This window comes from Eptesicus fuscus, chromosome 16 (assembly GCF_027574615.1).
Source record: "Eptesicus fuscus isolate TK198812 chromosome 16, DD_ASM_mEF_20220401, whole genome shotgun sequence".
Taxonomy (NCBI): Eukaryota; Metazoa; Chordata; class Mammalia; order Chiroptera; family Vespertilionidae; genus Eptesicus; species Eptesicus fuscus.
In genome coordinates, this window is record NC_072488.1 from 42698484 (window position 1) to 42722212 (window position 23729).

General features: G+C 45.9%; 1 protein-coding gene and 1 pseudogene across 1 annotated transcript in view; both read right to left on the reverse strand.

The window, feature by feature from the left end:
• ADD2 (adducin 2) overlaps positions 1 to 23368 on the reverse strand; it is a 93709-nt gene extending 70341 nt beyond the window's left edge. The window contains exon 1 of the mRNA XM_054727965.1: positions 23029 to 23368. The gene's annotated coding sequence lies outside the window, so the exon portion shown is untranslated. The remainder of the gene's footprint in view (positions 1 to 23028) is intronic.
• Positions 231 to 1463, reverse strand: LOC103291444 (aurora kinase A-like; annotated as a pseudogene).
• Positions 23369 to 23729: the final 361 nt, after the last annotated feature.

Below are 23729 nucleotides of genomic sequence, written 5' to 3' on the forward strand. Positions count from 1 at the left end.
TGGCCACCCAGTAAGTTACACACCCACTCAGGTACCTGGGAGGTTATTGCACAGCACGATTCTTGTGGCTACTTGTGCTTCAGTGTCACGTTTATTGAAGTTGAACTTTCCATTCTTTTCCATAGTGCTGCAGATTGGAGCAGGCAGTGGTTAGTAAGATTCTGTCAGGAGTGTGTTTCTGATCAATGACACAGCAGCCTTGGCTCAGAGGCTGTCCCCCTGCAAGAGTCTTAAGACTGCTGACTGGTTGATTCTTTGGATTTTTGGCTACTTAATGGTTTTGGGGAATTTGCTGTGATCCAGGGGTGTTCCAGGACTTCTTTCAGGGTCAGCCTTTGGTTGGGGTTATGCATCAACAGTCTTGAAGTCAGGTCCCTTGCCCTCTCTGATACAAAGTCAGGGAATGTGAATTCAACCCGAGATATTCTTTTGTAGGTCTCTTGGTATGTGCTTGCCTCAAAAGGAGGCTTCCCAACTAAAAACTCATAGCAAAGAACTCCAAGGCTCCAGAGATCCACTTTCTCACCATGCATTCGGCCTTCAATCATCTCTGGGGACAGGTAGTCCAGGGTGCCACAGAGGGTGGTTCTCCTGGAGGATGGGGCGTGTACGGACCACCCAAATCTATAATCTTAAGCTCTCCAGCTGATCCAAGGAGCAGATTCTCTGGCCTGATGTCTCTATGAAAAACTCTCTTTGAGTGGCAGTATGACAGGGCAGTTGTCAATTCTGTGATATAAGTAGCAGTTCTCTGCTCATCAAACCTGGACAGTTTCTGAAGTTCTCTATAGACAGTTCCAAGAGGTGCATATTCCAAAATTAGGCACACTCTGGTGGCATCCTGGAAATAACCGTACAGCCTGAGAACGTGTGGATGCCTAAGGTGGGACTGTGTTTCTACTTCTCTTCTTATCTGATGCTCCACGCCTGCTTCCTCTAGCTGGGCTTCGAATAAGACTTTCAGAGCCAGGATGAACTTGCTCTGTTTTTCCCTCACCAGGTACACATTTCCAAACTTTCCTTTGCCCAGAGGGCGACCAATTTCAAAATCTTCCAAAGTCCATTGCCTTTTATTATTATTATTATTATTATTATTCATTTTTCTGTTTTGAAGCCACTTCCTTTTCAGAATTCTTTCCAGGGGCCGGTGGCTGGGGCTGCTCACTCTTTTGCATATTATTCAGTGGTCTGGACACAGGGCGAGGCCCACTGGTTGCCTGCAATTGCTTCTGCTTCAGATTCAGAACCGGTTTATGGCTGGAGACAAGCTTTTGTGCTTGTGAAGGAACTTGCTGGGAGGAATTCGAAGGACACAAGACCTGTTGAGCCTGGCCACTATTTGCAGGTAATGAATACTAAGAAGGAAATTGCTGAGTCACCAGAACATGTTTTGGATAGTCACCAGATGGAATTGTAGTCTTAACCAGCCCTGAAATGCCATTTTCTTTAGATTTGTCCATGATGCCAAGCTGCCCCTCTCCCCGCCTTCCCCTCCCGCCCCCCGCCCCCTGCCCCCCTCCCCGCTTCCCTGCCCCCCCCCCTCGCCTGGCCTGGACACCTGCTAGCTCCGGCCTCCGACCCAAGGCTGCTGAGTCCTCTGGAGAGCCAAGCCATTAGAACGCAGAGTCATCTATATATATAAAAGACTAATATGCAAAATGTTCCCTGGGGAGTTTGACCAGGAGACTAGGAGTTCAATCTTTCGCTATGACATGCGCTGACCACCAGGGGGTGGCGCAGAGCGAAGGAAGGCCCCGGCCAGCAGCCAGCATCTGGGGAAGGATCTAAACCAGCAGTCGGACATCCCCCGAGGGGTCTCAGATTGTGAGAGGGCGAAGGCTGGGCTGAGGGACCGCCCCCTCCCCTCCTCCTCCCCACAAATTTTGTGCACTGGGCCTCTAGTTTTACCTTAAATAGGAGTTAAACTCTCTAGTCTGAAAGCTGATTAGCCTGGGCTAGAGAGGCGCTGCCTTTTCATTGGTTCACAGCCAGCACAACGGCCCAGTCAGGTCCAAGCAAGGCAGACACAGCACGCAGGCGCACTTGCTCCGTAAGGCCCGCTGGACCCATCCAGTTCTAGCGCCAGCGCTGCTCTCCGGTAGGTCTCTAAACACATTTTGTATTCCAGGGACACTACCTCTTGATGGTTCAGTGGGTTGAGAACCATTTACAATTTTCATACTGACCTTTCTGAAACATTAGTCAGTGATAAACAAAGCATTTCCTTTGCACTAAGGGGGAATTACAATTTGAAATTCAACTTTGTTTTGTACAGTAGGCCAACTGTCAAAATGGTACAAAGGCATTTGCTCCTTTCAGCTGCTGCCTTTGCGTGTGAGGCCACTGTGACCTATGCTTCTTTGGAAAATTATAAATGCATAAAATTTTAATGGTTTAAAAAAATCTTGACATGTTTTGCTGATAGAGAAAAAAACAACAACAGGTGTTTTGACATCCTAGATTGGTTACCTCCACCCGGAACTAAGGAAAGAGCTTATATTCATAGCTGAGAATGGAGAATGGCACAATCTCTACGGTTGTTTTTCCCACAGGCCTCTGGGCTCTCACTTTGAAGGACATGCCTCAGGTGTGATGACCTGATTGCCTTCTATGTGGGCCCTTTCCTCCTCCTCCCCCATCTCCAGCGGTGAGATTAGAAGTGTCACATACTCACGCAGTGATCAAAAAGAACCTTTTTTTTTTTTTTAAAAAGGAACCTTTTCTGGAATCTGTCATACATCTCTCTATCTTTGAGGTTATTATGTGCTGCATTCGTCAGACTCAGCTAGTATTACGCTGCACTAACTAACCTCCCTTCCCCTGGCTTGTGTGCTCTCCCTGACCAAGCAAAGGAAAAGAGGGAGAACCAAAAGGAGAGGGAGACCTGGTCGGCTCCTTCTCCTTCCATAGGCTCCTCAGTGCAGGTCTTACCTGGGAATGGAGGCCGCACTTGGGCTCTCCTGCGGATTGGAACGTGTGACCACAGCAGTGACCCTTGCAGATCCCCGTGACTGACAAGGTCTCCTGAGCCACTCAGGCAGCATCCATGGTCTCTGGGAAGGTGGGAGCCTCTGCCTTTTCATTGCTTGAAAAGTTGGCCAGAAGAAGCCGTGATGCCTCTACAATGCATTCTGGGTGTATTACTTTAAATAGGGCAACTGTATAGTTAGGGAATTGGTGTTGTAGAGAAGAAAGCTCCCAATTCCATTAAAGCACATTAAAGAAAATGAAATTAGCTTGGGAGTGCAAACACACATCAAGCCATTAAATCATTTAAGAGGCACTTAGTGTAGCATGGTGCCATACAAGTATGGACACTCAAACTGCTTGAGTTGTACTGAGCTAAAGCGTTTGGCAGGATTAAACTTGGAGGCTGATGCTAAAAACCTGCCGTTGTCTAGGAAGCACTCTTGTGAAGGACAACGGGAACACATTTTTAACAAGGGCGATCTCCTGGTCACTAATGCTATGGGCAATTGTGTGTGTGACAGTCACTGCCAACACCTAGGCAAGATTCGCCTTCCCTTCTTCCTTCCTAACAGAACCTCACTTTTGTCCAAAATACGCGCCCAATGATAACAACAAAAAAACAACCCTGCATTTCTCAGCCTTCCCTGCTGTTAGATGCAACCATTTGATATAGGCTTAGTAATGTGCAAGCAGAAATCTTTTGGGAATTTCTGGGAAAGTCCAATTTCCTGATAGAAATGCTATCCCTTCTCTCTCACCATGTCCTCCTCCTTCTCTCTGTTTAGAAGGAATTTGGGATATTGGAAGGGAAGTAGCTGGTGTTTCAAGAGCACGAACATGACCAGCTAAGCATGGTAGAGCAGAGAGACAAAAGGAGTCTGGCATGTTGGTGCCATCATGAGCTGCTGTGCCAACCCCAGACTGCTGACCTCTGAACTTTCTAGGTGAGGGAAATAACCCCCTATGGGACTAAGCTACTGTGATTGGGTGTCTGTTTTGTGAAGCTGGAGACAATCCTAATCAATATAGTGTGTTCCCTGTCCAATAAACTTTGGAATTGGTAGAGCAAGTACAGGTCCTTGTTACAAGGACCTTTCCCAACCTTTTGTATCCTAGATGCTTGATGATGCTTCAAGAGAAGGGTAGATACAGTGTCTCCCAAACTCTATTGACCATGGAAACATTTATTTCATATTACATTTCTTGAGAATAGTGTTCTGCCAAATATAGTTTGGGAAGCATCTCTCCTCTCTCCTCCCCTCCCCTCCCCTCCCTTCCCCTCTCCTCTCCTCTCCTCTCCTCTCCTCTCCTCTCCTCTCCTCTCTTCTCCTTTCCTCTCTCTCTCTCTCTCTCTCTCTCTCTCTCTCTCTCTCTCTCTCTCTCTCTCTCCTGGGTCCCCAGGAAACAACATGCCTTTCTAGCATGTACAAGTATAAATTCTTAGCAAAAGTTAAAACATAAAATCATTACAACTTTGCATACTGCACTGAATTGTGTCTCCCCGAAACTCATGTCCAACTGGAACCTATGACTGTGACCTTATTTAGAAATATGGTCTTTGCAGAAAGTTAAGACAAAGTCATAGGTGGGTTGGGATGGGCCCTAACTCCATTGGTGGTGGTCGTTATAAGGAGAAGGAGATTTGGACACGGAGAAGCACAGAGGACACACAGACTTGGACGAGAAGGCCATGTGACTACGGAGGCAGAGACTGGAGTGGTGCAGCTGCGAGCCAAAAACAACCAAGGATCGCTGGCACCACCGGAAGGCAGGACGAGGCCAGGTAGGATTCTTCCCTAGAGCCTGCAGAGCGAGCACGGCCCTGCCCACACTTGATTTCAGACGTCTAGCCTCCAGAGCTGTGAGAGAATACATTTCTATTTCTATGCATTTAAGGGAATAAATTTCCATCTGTCATATTTTGTTAAGGCAGCCCTAGGAAGCTAATATGCTTGGTAAAATTGTGACGAAGTTTAAATTGCAATTCTTCCCCTGTATCCAGGGATGAAAATTAAGGATGAACATGGAGCCAGGCCATCTAGGGCGCCTGCCTCAGCCCCACCCATCTCTCTCATCATATTTTAGATTCTCGTAAGGAACTTTTCCTCCTGTCTTTTTTTCCATGACATCAAATGATATCCTGAAAACTCTGACATTAAACAATGAAGACGTTGACATTTAGAAAGAAATGCCCCGAAGAGCAGCTTTTCAGGAACTCGGGGTTTGCCAGTGATTCTGTGCCCCGCCCTGGGCCGGTGCCTTGTCTTCTCTCGGCTCCATTGGTCTGAGCTCTGTAACTCCGGGCTGGACTGGACGATCCCTACGCTCCCTTCCGCTTGGACATGCTGGGATCCCAGGGGGAATGTCTCCCACAGGTGACATCTGACGCATGTTCCTCAGAAACATAAAGACAGAAAGGCCCTTGCTAACGCTTAGGGCTCCTTTTGAGCTTTTGGGAGTTCATTTCTATATAAGAATCTCCCTTCCTAGGGTAGTTCTTTGAACCGAACTAGGGTAGTTCTTTGAACCGAACTAGTGTTGTGTTTGGTGCAGTGTTTGCCTTGGCATATTGAAAGTTCTAGAAGAGAGGAGGCTGTAATGGAAATCAGGAGAACAATAGTGAATGTGCGTCACCCCTTCCCACCCTTCAGAGAAACTCACACTTATAAAACTAGCCAATTGTTCACATTACAAAAGATGTCCTCATTTTATAAACAAGGTTACTAAAGATTTCCTTTAAAATAAACAACACAGCAAACGAATGGCTTAACCTGCTCTTCTTAACCTAAACAACCCAAGTTCCTTCAGATGTCTCTATGAACTAGCATCCATCTACCTGGCCATGTAGGTTGCTGTTTCCTGAACCCCAGCCGCTTGTAAGTGTGATGTCCAACACGGAGCGCAATACTAGTGCTTTCAAAACTGACACACACAAAGGAAGCTTAGGAAAGGAATACATCTTGGAGCTTAAATGTCATTATCTCACTATATCCCACAAGTTACAGAAAATGCAGTGACATCATGAGAAAAGTGTCCCTGCTTTTTGCAAGGACACATTAGACCCAATGTCTTTATAGGGTACATCACAATATTGTAATTATCAGACATAAATAATTTTAATGTTTTAGATGCTTGTAACCCTGTCAAAGGTGGTTTGAGGAAGCCAAAGAGACTATAAATTCTGTGACACACACACCCTGTGGACATTTGCAACTAATTTGTGCTTAGCAAGGACACAGAAACTTTAAAATAAGATACTGTCTCCATAATTCTCCATATATCAATACACTATTGACTATTATAGTTAAAACAAAGGAAAAAATAACCAAAATAATGAATTAGATTTTTTAAAGACATAAGCTACGCAGGGTTATAAGTTATAAAGTTTGTTTACTCAATCCACAAAGATTCGTTTATTGCCTATTATGTGTCTACCTTTGTAATCCAAAAAATTAAATTAATAATATCATGTGTCTTACAGGGTTGTCATAATATTTAGACTTTAAATACATAAATATACAAATGTATATTGTTGTCTTAATCAGCTTGGGTGGCTGTAACAAAATACCATTTCTGGCTTATAAACAGCAGAAATTTATTTCCCACAGTTCCAGCGACTGAAAATCCAAGGTCAAGGAGCTGACAGAGTCAGTGCCTGGTGAGGGCCCATTCATAGACAGCCATCTTCTCACTGTGTCCTCACATGGGGAAGAGGCAAGGGAGCTCTCTGTAGTCTCCTTTAGACGCCACTAATTCCAAATGCCTCCACAATGGGGATAGGCTTCAACATATAAATTCTCGGGGGATATGAACACTCAATCTATAGCAAACATTAACACACTCTGACATGTAGGAAGAACTCAGTAAATGTCGGCTACTACTATCCTTATGGAGCTAAGTAGAAAGATTTGGGATATATATGGGAGGACTGAGCCAATAGAATTTGCTGATGGATTGGATGGGAAAGGAAAGGAAAGGAAAGGAAAGAGAAATCAAAGTCAATTTCAAGATTTTTGGCATGAGCAACTGGGAGGATGATGGAATGCAAAGAAAAGTGAGTTTGAAGAAAGAAGTTAAGAACTCTAATAGGGTCATTTTAAGTTTGGTCTGAGATGCCTGTAAGACATCCATGTGGAAATGTTAAGGAGACAGTTGTGTATACACATCTGCAGGCTCACCCCTCAGCACTACTCAGAGTAAGATCCCAAGACCAGCAGTATCAGCATCACCTAGGAGCTTGTAGGAAATGCAGAATCTTAGACCCCACCCCAGACCAATGGAACCAGAATCTGCATTTTAACAAGGTCCCCATTTGATCTGTATGCATGTTAAAGTGTGAGAAGCATTGAGCTAAGGTTCTGGAGAGACAGATACTTTATACTCCTCAGGATATAAATGAAGTTAAAGCTAAAGCCTGCATGAACTCCCATAGGGAGCTGGGTGGCCCAGGTGGAATCATGAAGCTCTCCCACACTTAAGAGGTCTGGTAGGGAAAAGGGAACCCCACAGAGGAAGAGGGGGAACATCCAGTGAAGCAAAGGAAAAACCAGGAGAGTGAAGGGTCCCAGAAGCCAGACACCGAAGAAGTGGTCCACCATGTTAAATGTTGCTGATGGGTTAAGTAAGATAAGAACAGGGAAGAGGCCATCAGATTTGGCAACATAGAGATCACCAATGACTTTGACAAGAGCAGTCTCAGTAGCATAGAGAGGACAGTGGGGAAAAGGAAGTGAGACGGTGAGCAAAGGCAAGGAGTTTTGCTGAGAGCCTAAGAGTGAAATGGGTTAGTATCTGAGAGGCATAGGTAGGGGATACTGGAGCATGCCTGAATGCCAATCGGAATGTTGTAGTTGAGAGATGGGGAGAGAGAGAGAGAGGAAGGAGGAGGAGGAGGAGGAAGGGGCTGCAAAAAGGAGACCAATTGCTGGAGTGCTGTTTTTGAGAAGATGAACAGGAAGGGGGCCTGAAGCCCAAAGGATGACCCCTGATAGAGGCAGGGCCACTCTGCTCATTGCTTCTGTTTCTCAATGAAGTCCAAGGCACATAGCAAGGTGGATGGGGGTGGGGAGAGAAGATTTAAAGAACGAGGGACTGAATTAGTTAATTTGGAGAGTGAGAAAGTCAACACCTTAGGATTGCCAGGTAGTGCAGGGAGCTTTTTTGAGATATTTGGCCAGGTGTTTGAGAAATCCCATGCTTTCCCATCACAGGCTTCCTTTCTCCAAAAATGTTCTGTTCTAATGCATGAGCCATGACTTATAAGAAAGTGCATCTTCTCCATCAATCCTCACTATTCCTGCAAGCAGTTATTATGTTAAAGGTCACCATCAGCAGAGCAAGACTAGACAAGGGGGTCATCGAAGAGCCACATCAAGATGATAAGAAAGGACAGAGCCTTCTGTCTCCTCCATGAGATTTATGGCTGGCGGTAATGCAGGACTTCTAATGACATGAAAACACAAGATATCTCCAGAGAGGAAGTTTTTCCTTCTCACAGTTCACAAGAACTGCTGGGTCTCTCATGAGACTAGTACTTTGGTAAACAACACCACATACTGTTAATTGCCTTTAAGTGAATTTTGAACAAGCCCAAAGTCAATAACGCCTCCTTGGTTACCTTCCTTGCAGCTTGGAAACCAATGTCATTGAACAATCACACAATTCTTCGCAGTGTCCCCTAATTCTTCTACATAAAGCCTATTTCTGTGATCTAAAAATCAAAAATCTAAAGCCTGGCTCTCCCCTGAGCTCACTGTTCTCTCACAACACACACCCCACATACTCAGGGCCTGAGTGCAGTGTAGACACCCTCTTTGTGCCCTATACCCACCTCCATTTCCACTGCTTCAAAAACCTAATTGTCTTGGGAGCACACATCTAATATAGACTTCCCATCAGCCCCCTCCCCTCGTGGCTGTCCTCTACCACTCTCCTGGTCTCTCCCCTCATGCACTGATAACTCCATCATCTTCCCCTCTATCGTTACCCTTTCTCATTCCCGATGACTTCAAATACACACCACACAGGCACCCATGCAACACGCAGCCTCACATTTCCTTGGCTTCTAACACCAATCATCTCTCTATTCACCCCAGCCCCAGCCACCCACTCCTGTGGCATTTATCCTAGATCTTGATGTCACCAATAAGATCACCACCTCCAACATCTGGATTTCATATCCTACTCCTGGACCATTCCCTTCCAGCCCACCTACTCTGATACCACCCCTCTAGAGGCAAATCTTCAATGCCTCTGGGACCTTCTGCTTACTTTTTCACTATCTACCCCCAAACTTCACTCTTCACACCCCTCCTTGTCTAGACTAAATTAGCTAGTCCAGCTGGGTAACCATGCCCTTGCAAAACACCTCTGACTCCTCTATCCATCTTCCCTCCACTGTTTTCACCTCACAGAGCCCCACATTTGGTTAAATGTTACATGACCTTGCTCCATGTGTGCATCTGAGCAGTTGACCCCTATACACAACTGTGTGGATAGGACTTATTTCAAAACTCCTTGTACACCTTTCAAATGGTTTCTTACTATTACCAGGCAACCTACCCTTCCTTGGTGTAGACTCTTTAAGAAGATCAGTTCTCACCTTCTCATCTCTCCTCAAATCTCCCCCACACTCTCCTCACCCCTACTCTCAGGCAACGATGTTGTCTCCAATGGTGTAATGAAATGCTTCAAATCAGCCAGCACTACCTCAGTCTCTGACCCAGGCCCACCAACCCACCTGTGTCAGCTGTATGTCACTTCCTCAAAGGAGACTTCCCTGGCCACTCTGGCTAAAGCAGCCTCCTCTGCTCACTCTCCCTCTTGTAACCTGAATTTACCTTCTGCATAACAAGTACCAGTGCCTGGCACTGTCTGTGTGTTTGTATGTTTAGCATCTTTCTCTCCTTACTAGAGTGTGACCTCCTGGCTCACCAGGGCATCCCCAGCACCTGGAACAGTAGTTGCTCATAAAGGGTGGTCAGTAAACACTTGTTGACTGACTAATTGACTGATATGCATAGGCAAACCTTACAAACTTACTTACCACTGTGATACAGTGCTCATCATTGCGAGTACACCTCAATCACATTTTAAAAAGTTCTCATTATTGTAAAGCACACATAACATGAAATTTACCACCTTAAACCTTTTTATGTGTACAGGCCAGTGAGATTAAATACATTCATAATGCTCTACAACCATCAGCACCATTCATCTCCATAACTCTTTTCACCTGGTAAAACTGAAACTCTATACCATTAAACAACGATTCCATGTGCACCCACTCCAGCCCCTGGCAACCACCATTCTATTTTGTCTCAATGAACTTGACTACTCTAAGTACCTTATGTAAGAGGAATCATAGAGTATTTGTCTTTCTGTGACTGGATTATTTCACTTAGTGCATGTCCTCAAGGTTCATTCAGGCTGAAGCATATGTCAGAACTTACTTTCTAATCCTGAATAATATTCCATTGTATGCACATACCACATTTTCCTCATCCACACTTGAGTCGCTTCTGGGTTTTAACCATTGTGAATAGTGCTGCTGTTAACGTGGCTGTACAAACATCTCTTCGAATCCCTACATCAGTTAAATTTAAATAGACGTTTTCTTAAACATATTTTACTAGAGGCCTGGTGCATGAAAATTCATGCACTGGAGCGGGGGGTCCCTCAGCCCAGCCTGCCCCCTCTCACAGTTCGGGAGCCTTCAGGGGCAGGAGGCAACCCGGTGATCAGGGGAAGGGTACGTCCCCATCGCACCTCTGCTGCTGCCACTGCCAGCAGTGCAAGCCTTGGCCCACCCTGGTTACCTGAGCCTCAGGCGGCCCTGGGTGGCTGGGCAGCCACCATCCAAGGCTTGCCTGTGCCTCGGGCCGGCCCTGGGGGGTTGAGGACTGGGGGACTCTGGAGGCAGACTCAGAGCAGCTGGACCTGCCTGGGGGTGGGCCTGGCCATGCCATGCGCTTGCCACCCCAGTGGGGCTGAGGGGACTGGGCACCATCATCTTGTGGCTGTGGGCGCCGCCATCTTTGAGGGCATGGCAGTCAATTAGCATATTCCCTCCTTATTGGCTGTGGGCACTGCCATCTTTGTGAGAGCGTGATGGTCAATTAACATATTCCCTCTTTATTAGATAGGCTGTAACCTCCCTTTCACACACACTCCCCAAAATTAACAGTAGGGCTGCTCTCTGGGACAAATTTATCTATTTGAGAGAGATATTACTGAACTAAAAGTATAAAGACCAGAATTTGGAGTAAGCAAATAAAAAATAATGGAATCAATATTACAGCTGTCTTCCTCTGTTCCTCCCTCTGTCCCTAAGGAGCAGCCTCTCATAATACAAACCACAAAACCCTCCAGAGAAGACTCCAGAAGCAGCCTGTGCAGGAGGGAAGGATCAGATACCCCAGCGCCTGACTTCGCCCTCCTGACATCCTCTTGGGCAGCTCTCCCCATGTCCCCTCATTCTGCTCACCCCGCCCACCCTCTGCTATGCTTTCACTCCCCCTTTGAGACTAAGAAGACATGCTTCCCCTGTTTGCCTGAGCGTGGCAGAGCCTCGCTGACATTTAAAAGACAAGAAACAATCGAAGAAGAGATATGTGACATTCAAACACATGAAACGATGCTCAGTGTCATTGATCATTGGGGAAATGCAAATTAAAACCACAATGAGATAATACCCCACACCTATCATAATGGTTAAAGTAAAAACACACACACACACACACACACACACACACACACACACACACACACACAAGCAATACCCAGTGCAGAGTAATTACAACTCCCATACATGGCTGGTGGGAATGCAAAATGATGCATACAGTCATTTTGGAAACCTTTGGCAGTTTCTTACAAGTTAAGCATACATAGGACAGAGAATTACAATCTTGTGTTTACACAAAAGCTTACATGTCAATATGCACAGGGCTTTTATTCATAGTTGTCAAAAGTGGAAATAACTCAAATGTCCTTTAAGGGGTGGATGGCTAAACAAATTGTGGTGCAGCCATCCAAAAGAATGCTATTCAGCAATCAAAATAAATGAACTATTAGTATCGTAACAACATGGATGAATCTCAAAAATATTATGCAAAGTGAAAGAAATCAGACACAAAAGACTATACTATATGATCCCATTTGTATGACATTCTAGAAAAGGCTAGACCAAAACAGGTGGGCAGTTTTCAGGGGTTGTGTGTGAACAGAGGAGATTTCCTACAAAGGGGCATGAGGGAACTGTTTTCTATCTTGATTGTGGTGGAGGTTACATGACTGTATTTATTTGCCAAAATTCATAGAACTATACATCTAAGGAAGGTGAATTTTACTATATGTATATTATATCTCAATAAGCTTGACTTACATAAAACACAAATAAATAAATTTTTAAATAACCTTTTAGACCTACCCCCGAGTCTCTGTGCAGAGGGCCCAGGCTCCAGCTGTGGTCACTGAATAGTTCTTCCACGAGGCTATTAAAAAATGACCTCTGTATAATGCTGGGGGAATACAATGGTAAATAGACCAGCAACATGAACAGCATAAGAATAAGTCAATTTTTAAAACCTAGTTTCTGATCCTGTGGTAGCCTTCTCGCCTTGAAGGACCCCGTATGAGGCAGTACCTTGCCTGGTGACCCCAGGCTCCTTCCAAGGTGCCATCTGGGAGCTGGGCCCACATCCATCTCAGCTCCTCTTTGAATAGAGCACAAAGGACCTTACTCCAACTCCACAGCCACCTGAGCCCTCTGATTGGCAGAATCGAAATGAGTGACATCCTGAAAGGCAGAGCCCACCCTTGCTGCCTTGTCGAAGAGCCTCACCCACACCACCTCACAAGTAGGGCAGCAAAAGCCTCACTAAACTGTGTGCTGATGGACACTGGGAATGACCACATGGGAATGGAGACCTTGCCCTCTAAGTCTGACTAAATGAAAGTGGGGAACTTCAAAGAGGAGGGACACCCAGGTAATTTCAGATCAGCATGGGGGCCTGATATGCAAATAGAAGCCTCCCTTTCTTGGCCTGCTCCTCATTTCCTGGCAGACTCGATCTTTCTGTAAAATCCTGATGAGCCCAATTCACAACAATAAAACAAGGTTCCATTGCCTAACTACAGCTATAGATCTGCTTTATAACATTGTCAACTTAATTAAGTATTGCTTCCTGGGTGTCCCAGTGGCAAGAACTATGAGTTTTTGTCCTGTTATTATAAATCAACCTAACAGATGTGTCCTTTGACAATATTCTCCAGCTATTTTTGTTTGGGGTTTGAAGTTGACTAATGTTTAACATCATGGTTAAGAGGAAAATCTCCAATTTTAGTAAAACAGTAAACAGAACAAAACAGAAGAAAATTTTTAATTATGGAAAAATTTGAAAGTATACAAAATTAGAGAGCCCACTATAATATACTCTTAGTACCCACCATCTAGCTTCCGAGTAGACTGCAGTTTGCCCGAGAGAGTCCGGGTTATGCCTCTTATTCCAACGTAATTGCTAATGGCACCTCCTTGCACTCTAAAAAGTGCCAGTTTAGATGATAGATAATAATTCCCAACTCAATAATTATCAGCTTATGGACTTATCTTAATTCACCTCTAACCCTACTTATCCCCCAATAAAAGTGACGATTTTGAGATAAATCCTAGGTATTATATATCATTTCATCCATAAATATAATAGACTTTTAAAAAAAGATTTTGGGAGATATTAATTGGAGAACTTATCTACATATATGCATAGCCCATGGACACAGACAATAGTGTGGTGAAGGCCTGGTGAGCAGGGTAGAAGGGGTCAATGGAGAAAAAAGGGAGGACATCTGTAATACTTTCAATAATAAAGATGGATAGATAAATAAATAAATAAATAAATAAAGTCTTTGACATCCTTAATCTTGGTAGATCTCCAGTTCAGAACTAAATATAACAAGTACAGGCTTCAAAGCTGACAACCGTTTTACAGCCTGTGACTTTAACAGAGTTAAGCTATATATAGCAAGATCCCAAAACTGTTTTAGTCTTGATGATGATTGCTAATGCTGAAAAATGAAGCAACAATCTCCAAATTAGATGGAAACATAGAGGCAAAGGAAATTTCTTGTGCAGATTTACTTTCGGAACAAAGAGCCTTTGGCCCCCTCAGATCCCTCCTTCTCATCCAGGTAAAGAAAGCCAGCAGCCCTTCCCCTGTGAGGACTCACTCTGTTAGCTCCCTTACTCTCTCTGGTAGGCCCTTACTTTCTCGGTAAATCAAGTATTGGCAGCTCTGCCATATGATCTTCCATAGCACCTGGGCAGTAACTGTGACCCAGGTCCCTAGGAGCACTGTCATCTTCCCTTAATCCTCATTTTTATCCCAATCTCTTTTAGACTATTAGCCAAACTCTTCTTTCTAACTTGCCACTTCCACTTCTCTGGAGTCTCTGAAGAGACACAACTGAGCTTATCAGAATTAATGTAAACTAGAAGTCCGTCATCTCTGAGTGGGGTAGAAGGTTTCAGTGTTTCTGGTCTTCTCCAGCTGGGAGAAGATATTGGACTGAGTTGATAGTATAGCAGCTAGCGGAAGGAATTTTCATAACAAAGAAAAGCGAACTTCACGAGGGTTTGAATTTAAATCATGGCCATGCCAGTAGTTTGTTTTATCACTACCATGCATTACTTTATTTAAAATTAATGCCTTTGGCTTCCAATTCAAGATGGCAGGCCTAACCCACCTATTCCTAGCTTTCATTTTCTCCTATGTCAATTGATTTTTAAGGGAATACAAATATACACTGAGTGGCCAGATTATTATGATCTCTGAACGCATAGTAATCTGGCCACTCAGTGTATATATATATATACTAGTGGCCCAGTGCACAAAATTCATGCATGGGAGGGGGGCGGGCGTGTGTTCCTCAGCACGGCCTGCATCCTCTCCAATCTGGGACCCCTCAAAGGATGTCCTACTGCCAGTTTATAGGGATCAGGCCTAAACTGGCAGTCAGACATCCCTCTCACAATCCGGGACTGCTGGCTCCAGCCGCTCACCTGCCTGCCTGCCTGCCTGATTTCCCCTAACCACTCTGCCTGCCGGCCTGCTCACCCCCAAATGCCCCCCTGCCCCTAGCCTGCTTGCCCCCAAATGCCCCCCCCCTGCCAGCCTGATCACCCCCAACTGCCCCCCCCCCCCCGTGCTGGCCTGTTTGCCCCCACCTTCCCTCTCCACTGGCCTGCTCACCCCCAACTGCCCCCCTGCTGGCCTGCTCACTCCAAACTGTCCCCGCCCCCCGCTGTCCTGATCACCTCCAACTGACCCGCACCGACGGCCTGCTCACCCCCAACTGGCCCCCCTGCTAGTCTGCTTACCCCCAATGGCCCCTGCAGTCCCATCCTGGCCTGATCACGCCCCAGTGACCCAAGGTTCCAGCCCCTCCTTTTTTTCTTTTTCTTTTTTTTTTTCAGCGCCTCCTTGAGCGGAGGCCAGGGCCAGCTGGAAGCAAGTATCTAGGATTTATCTTCTATAATTGAAACTTTGTAGCCTTGAGTGGAGGCCAGGGCTGGCCAGGGCGGGCGGGAAGCTTGGCTTCCTCCATTGCCAGGGCAACCCAAGCCTCCTGCTTGCTCCAGCTCCGTGGCCGGCCGCCATCTTGGTTGGGTTAATTTGCATACTCGCTACTGATTGGCTGGTGGGCATGGCTTGGTGTAGCAGAGTGATGGTTAATTTGCATGTTTCTCTTTTATTAGTGTAGCTATCATATATTAGAGGCCCGGTGCATGAATTCGTGCATGGGTGGGGTCTGGCCAGCCTGGCCAGGGGGAGGGGACATGGGCGGTTGGCCGGCCTGCCTGCTGGTCGAACTCCTGGTTGAGGGGACAATTTGCATATTAGCCTTTTATTATATAGGAGGATATACACTGAGTGGCCAGATTATTATGTGTTCAGAGATCATAATAATCTGGTCACTCAGTGTATAATCCCATAATAACAAATTGAAGTCATTTATTACCAGAGGAGAGATTTCAAGAAGTTTCTGGAGGACAAAAAGCAGATAAGGAGCTGGTGACAATCAGGAGTCCCAGATTGGAGAGGGTACAGGCTGGGCTGAGGGACAACCTCCCGCCGTGCATGAATTTCGTGCACCGGGCTTCTAGTTAGATAATGAACACTTTAAGGGTTTTCAGCTTTTAGAATTACCTTCTAGACAGAACATGGAAACCAACTATGACCATGGAACAGAATGAATGTTTTATCAATGTTGATAATGCAAAGGTAAACGTTCAGCTAGAGGAAAGGAGGAAGCAGGCAAGGAGAGGTGGTGGTAAAAGCTTATCTTACGGAGTTGAGAGTTAAATGGCCCAATCAACAGTCCATGGAATGAAAGTCTGGTTTTAATAAATGTATTGTCTAGAAGAGCAAGGATGGAAGGTGGTAAGGAGATGTGAGGTGTAAATAAGCTACATCCTTGACTTTCATGGCAGAAAGTCACTTAGTGATGATCAAAGCTGATAAATTCGTAACAGCAGTATCATCTGCATATTATTTGAGACACAGAGGGAACTCTAGCAGAATAGAAAACAGCTAAAAGTGGTTTGCCTGTGGCTAAAGGATTTGGGGTGGGGCAGGAATTGCTGCTTTTTTGTTAGCATCTCCCAGTCCTATTTGATGGGAACAGAAGAAGAATAAAGAAAACTAACGGTATGTTTTATGAAATACGAGAAAGGAAGTCTCCTGCACAGAACTGTTGGAACAGCATGGAATGGGTTAAGCTGGATACTGTATAACTATGGTAACAGATGTAGCTAATTTAGGACACAAATGAGGGTGTGGGAAGGTTCTAAGAGAAATGTGCGAGGGAAGGAGAATAAGTTCTCAGATAATCAGTATGGACGCTCTGCCATCTGACACAAGTAAAGGAGGAAAGAACCGAACCCGCCCTCACTTTTCTGGTGTCTTTTCACCACAGATTTTTAAAAGCAAACGTCAAGAAATCCTTATAGGGGCCCCATGCTGAGCCAAAACAGCAAACATGATGAAATTTATACTCAGTGAAATCATATGGGTGGGAAATCATGTCCATTGTTAAATGAAATCTTGTCTTCATTAAGGCCCCATGCATTTCAAAGTTTAATAACTTCATTTGTTCCTGGAGAAAAACAATTCACAAATGACATTCAGATGCACGGGTATCGACTTTCCCTTCCATAAACTGATTCACAATTCAGCACCAGCACTTAACTACCCTTTCAAAGTGCCACAGAACAGGATCAAAGGACCATGAAAATGGGAACAAATCTGCATCACTCGGTCACCAGGAAGGCAGCCATCCCCACCGCAGAATCCGTGAGGCGTCGATGTCTTTGCAACATCAATTCTCCCATCCAGGAACATGATATTTGATTTCTGGAGTAAATATTGGCAGTTCAGCTTTTCTGTGAAAATGGTCCATTTGCTCAAGATTTTCACATATGTTAGGATACAACAATGCATAGTGTTCTTACGATTTAAAATCTCTTCTTCTCCCCTTTCCTTTGTTCCACATATCCTTTCTAGTATTGTTAAAAAATTTTAAATCTTAATTAGGCTTGCCAGCAGTCTATCTATTTGGTGAGCTTTTTTGAAGGACCAACTTGCCGACAAGAAGTGGGAGGAGGGAGTATAAGGTGAAGAAAAGAGCCTGTGAAAGGTGTGGAGGCTGACGGGGAAGGCGGCGGGCGGGCGGGGGGGGGGGGGGGGAGGGAGGTGTAATTAATGTCCAAAAAGCAGTGTATCTATCGGGTAGAATGAGAGGAAGGATGATGTGAGCAGTAGAGGTAGGTAAGGAGTTTGGGCTTTATCCTGAGGGCAGAGGAATGAGGAGATTCAATGTTTGTTTAGGAAGGGCTGCTGTGGATGGATGGAGGGAGGTCGGGCTCCATGTCAGAGGAGAAGGGGGAGGCTCTGGAACAATCCGGAGTTCCAGCCAGCAGTAGCCTGGCTGTGAGAGACAGAAACCCAGGGAAACTGCCCCAGACAGGATAGAGGGCGGCCTCATCAACATAGGCACCAAAGTCTCTGGGCCCATGGAACCTGCTAGAACTGGAATCACTGTGGCCAGCGCAAGGGAGCCAGTGGCTTCTTCTCTAAATCGGCCAGGGAAGTTTCCCCTCATGTCTGGTGTTGGTTGGGGTGTGTGTGTGTCATTTTTTTTAGTCTCCTCACCCTGTTCTCCTCCCCTATTGGGTCTGATTGACCAAAGATTCCAAGTCCTCACAGGTCCATGCCTGCTCCAATCAGTATGTATGTGTGGATGGGCTGCAGCGTGTCAAATGGTCCTTAGAGCTGCCACTCACAGAAGCCAGAGGGATTTGCTACTTTGTCTTGGTAAGTTTTTCCAGCCACTTCAAGGCTGGGCCTAGAAAAGACCATGCCAGATATCACCCGGAGCCCTGAAACTGGTTTTCTGGCAACCACATCCTAAACTCCCTGGCTTCTCGGTCCTGCCTGGGCTACTGGGGGTGAGGTCCTGCATCATATCAAATACATTAGGAATGTTTACTGCTGGGCAAGCGGCATTTATTTATGTATTCATGTATCTTTATTTTTAGCTACAACTGTTGGGGTAATCAGAAATGACGTGACTTGAAGCTGGCTATGTTAAAGCCCTACTTTCCTGGGGGCTCCCTTAGCACATGTTCAGATTGGGGGTCCAGACACTCAAGGTGGAGGTGCTGATAGAGTTCCTAGAGCCCTCCCCTTTCCTGTCCCCACCAGTCATGCCACAACCCATCCAGGCCTGGTGCAGTGAGCCTGAGGAATAGTCTAGGACTCAACTGGGAGAGCATCCTTGCTCCTGCCCAGGAGGGATCCTTGTTGAATCGTGGGTTGGCTGATGTTGGTTGGCACCATCTGTACCATATCTTCCAGAGAGTCCTTAAAGAATCTGGGCCCATTGTTCTCGCCCTGTCTTCTGAAACTAGAATGGATCTGTCTTGATCTTGCTTTGCCTGGCACTGTCTTGGTTTTAGTACTGCAAGTCCCTCATTCCCAGGAAACCCATCAGTCCTGGGCAATCAAATATAAATGTCTGTGTGACGTACATATGTTTATGTCTATGATAGGTATATATTAAAATCTACCAAAACCACTATTATAATGGGAGACTAATATATATCTTATAATCTTAGATCACTGAGATACAAAGAAAAATTTTAAGTAGATTTGAATAAAATCAATAAACGTGTTTTAATCCATACAACTAAGCATTGTACTACACAGAGAAGAGAGTTTTCTTTCCTCCTCATAAGATTGGCTAACCTTTCATGGGTAGTTTATCTTGCTGAAGACAGAGGCAGGTTTGGGTATTACTGACTTAAAATCTTTCCAGGCTACAACTATGGCAGTCAAGGTACATGGAGTCAATTATTGGGGCTGCAGTTTCTCTTCTAGATATTCAAATTTATATTCCAAGAATCTTAGTTACGGCCTGGTACACAGTTCAAGATGCCAAAAAACTGCATCGAAATCCCTTTGAAAGAAAAAATTTTCTTATGGGCCAAGGCTTGCCCTGATTCACTTTTATTAAAATGTAACTTAAATATTACACTCATAAAGGCCAGTTCTAAATACTTATACTTTATAGCTTTTACATAGCTAAAATGGCAAAACAAAGATGTAAATAAATACAACTATCAAACTTTAAAATGTCAAATTAATAAAATGAATTCACTGCAACACCATTTGGGGTTTAACAATAGAAAGATGTAGCCTCAGGTCAACTTACTACATGTTATCATTTTCTGGATTTTGACTTCAACAATCCAAATGCAGACAACACATAAGCATGCTGTGCAAAACAATATTAGTAACATCAAAAATGTGTCTAATTTAAGAGGATACTATCAAAACCATCCTGGAGTGACTACATAAATGAGGTGCCATTTCATACTAATAAAAATAGTAATCATCTCTAACATTTGTTGAACCTTGCTATATGCTCCAAGCCTCTCACATGTAATACCTCTAATCCTCACAATATCATATGAAATCAATACCACATATTTATCCACATATTATCATAAGAAGAAACTGAGGGACAGAGAGGTTGACTAACTCGCCCAAAGTCTCACAGCTAGTAAGTAGAGAAGTGGATCTGAAGTCAGGCAGTCTGGCTCCACTTAACCATTGCACCAAATTACCTATGTCATTGCTTTGGATTATCAGAGGGTTACTAACTCTGCATTAAACAGAGATCTAATCCAATTAGTGCTGAAACCAGCAGCAGTAACTTTTTCATTTTTTTACTGCAACACCTGCTGCTAATAAATTGCTGAGACACTGTCCATATGCGGGCGGATCTGGCAGGAGAGCTGTTTTCCTTGCCAGTGCAGCAGTGGTCGCCAGGAACAGTTCTTTTGAGTTTGGCAAGCCTGTGCCCTACGCAGGCTCACCTCTCTCTCTCCACATGCCCCGTTTCCATTCCCCTCCTCATCTGTGCGGGGACCTGGCTCACAAGGGAAGATACCGAGGGTCAGGCCCAGCATTGGTTTGGGGGTGGCCGTCAAGATGACCCAGAACACATTTTTATTATTCATTATGTAAGACTATCATTGAAATGAAACCACTACTTTTAGAGAAGACACAGATCCCTCAAAAGACATATATCCTCAGAGCCTTAGGGGCCTGACCCTGGTGTGGTACCATGAGCTCACATGGAGGGACACTATGAAAACACAGCTGAAGGCAACCCACCCTGTGTTTGACAGAGACATGATTGAAGATCATTCCAAACACTGTATCACATTTGAAAAAAAAATTGTTATTTTGTTGTTATTTTGTGTTTTTGTTCTGGCATTGTGATGTTTTGTGTTTGTATTTTTCCTGCACAGCTCTTAACACAGTATGTAATTGCATATTTATTGGAGAGATTTATCATGAATGTCTCTTTCTTGCATTTGTCTGTAAGTGCCATCAGGGCAGAGACCATGTCTGTGTCTTACAGAACGTGGAATGTTTGTTGAGTGAACAAGTGAGTGAATGAGTCAAAAAATAAACAAAACACAAGACATGGGCTGGTCAATTTCCCTTTATGCATCAGCTACTACAAAATGGACAGCTGGGTTTGTTTCCCCCTCATGAAAGGTATAGAGGGTCTTATGCTTGTACTTTTGTCTTCGTCTCATTCTTAACACCATTTTATGTCTCTACCCTTAGTTTCCTGGTTTTCTTTCCCATCTACTTCTTAGTTTATGTTTTATGAATTCCTGTAAACTGTCTTAAATCCCTTGTGGAACAAGGTAATAACTATATTTACCAAAGCCTTTATATATATATATTTAAAATCTTAACATTAAACTCTGCCAACAAGCACATTTATCACCTGTGAACTCTTAAGAACAGCGGAGGTTTGCTAATTCCAGCATTATACTACTATTTAAAGCAAATTCAGCCCCAGCCTAGAAACTACATGTGGTGTGTCCTCTCAGGCCATGTTGTGCAGTGTGCTTGTGACAAGTACATTTCTTAACAGGGCTAAGCAATTTGGTGGAGAAGAAAGAACACAGGGCTTGCTACAGAAATGTTATGGATTTTGGATCAAAGAATGATTTATTGTTAGTGGTGCTCCAAGATGGACTGACAGCATACTAATACTGAGAAGTTTCCTTTCACTGCGCCCTATTGGGGTGGGGCTTTGGGCAAGATCCAGGTCCACAGGCAATGAGAAATGTCTGGTCACGTTTCGGAATGAAGGTACAACATTATACAGTGAGCACATGAAGTGGCCTAACCCCCTTTTTAAAAAATCTCCAACATTTAGTATTCATTTGCTAGTGGGCAGACGGCTGCAAGGCTGAAACTTCCGTCACCTTCTCTCGTCGTATCCATTTAAAGTACTTCCACTTCAAATGCTGACCCACGATTTCCCCCTTACAACGAAACATCATGTTCAAACCCCATTCCCGAGGACACCCCTCACTGCCCAAGGTAAATATCTCCGGTATCCCAGCTGGACCCACATGCCAAAGCTGAAAGGAGGGGCGTCCGCCCCCTCCGATCCTTTGCTCCCCTCCTTTAAGGTGACTCACAGAACACAAAATGTGCATTTTTGGAAACTGAGATTTGATTTCTGGTCTTTATAAGGCTCCTTTGAGTCAGTTGAATTTTAGATGACAAACTGCTAGAGGAGGGAAGAGTGGGTGTAAAGAAACAGACGGGTAATAATCATGTGTCACAGATAAATGACAATTTAAAAAAAAGAGTTTGATAGGGTGTGGGCTGGTGCTTTTTCTTTCTCTTCCCCTTCCATTTTTTTTTTTTGGGGGGGGGGGTGATTAGAGAAGAAAAGGAAGGGGGAGTAAAGGCAGGACAATAGGCTAGACCCCAGTGCCGGATCAGCATCCTAAAGCAGTCTGCCCCTCCCAACCTCCCCCCAACACCAGGTAGGCTCTGGTGGAGATTTCAAAACAAGCAGACGCTGGTCCCCCGCCCTCCGGACCCAGGGTGGCCTCCACCAGGGTGCAGGAGGGAGGAGAGGCGAGGGAAGATGGAAGCTGAGAGATGAGCAGACCGGCAAGACCTCCGGGGGGGCGCATAAAAAGCCAAGCCCACGGGCACCCACTCTCTCGCCAGCCCCCCCTGCTCCAAATGCAGGCGGCCGCCGACGCCCCACCTGCTCCCCGCAGCGGAGGCGTGCGGCGCCCAGCCCCTCCGAGAGCCCCGCAAGGCTACCCGGGGAGGGTGGCGGCCGAGCGGGAAGGGGAAGGAGGGGCCCGCCCTGCGCAGAAGGAAGCCCCACCTGTCAGGCGCCGTGCTCAGGACCCGCAGGTCCGACAGTCCCCGCGCAGAGGCCGGCGCCCGGCAGCCCCGCTTTCCAAAGAGCCTCCGATGTTACATCATCAACAGACACCTTGAGGCGTAAAACACAGCCGCGGGGGAGCGCGGCGCCGCAGACGCGCTCCCTGGCCGCTCGCCGGGCTGGACCAGTCGGGGTGGAAGGATGCTGAAGGGGCTCAGATCCCACTGACGTCCGCCGAACCCAGGCGCGCCGCGGCGCCCCTTCCCGAGGCGGGCTTACCTTCTGCACGGCTTTGCATCCATCTCTGGGCTTCCACCGTAGGCTGTGGTTTCTGTTTTGTTTCGTTGGGGTTTTTTTTTCTTTTTTTTCTTTTGGGTCTGCTTAATAAACGCACCCGGCTAATGTGCAGAGCAGCCTTTTCTCGCCATCCTGCAGCCCCGCGCCGTCAGGGCCGCCGGCCTGGAGTCCCACCAGCAATGCCGCTTCTGGCGTCACCGGCGGCTGCCGACAATAGAGGCCGCCGCTCCCTGACAAAAGGCGCTCGCTCCCGCCCGTCCCTCGCAGCCCCGCCACCAGAATTAAATCCCTTCCCCGCACGCGGCTGGGAGGAAAGGCGAGCTCTCCGGCGGGGCGCGCTGACAAAAGGACGCCTGGCGGTGCCCACAGCGCCCCCTCCCGCGGGCCCGGCCCGGCCGCCGGGCTGCGGTGCTGCAGTGCCCCCGCCCGCAGTGCCCCCGCCCGCGCTGCCGCAGTCCTGCCGCCGGGCCTCTGCCCACGTCCGCACCCACACCACCAACTGCCCCAACAGCCAAGAGCCAAGAGGAGGATGTTGTTACTAGGAGGAAAATCTGAAACGGGAGCTCCCTGAGAGCACACCTCCCTGGGATTTAGAAAAAAAAAAAAAAGAAAAAAAGTCTTACACTTGGACTGTTTCTTGTCTAGGAGGGACATCTTGCCTTCAGAAGATAACACTACTAATG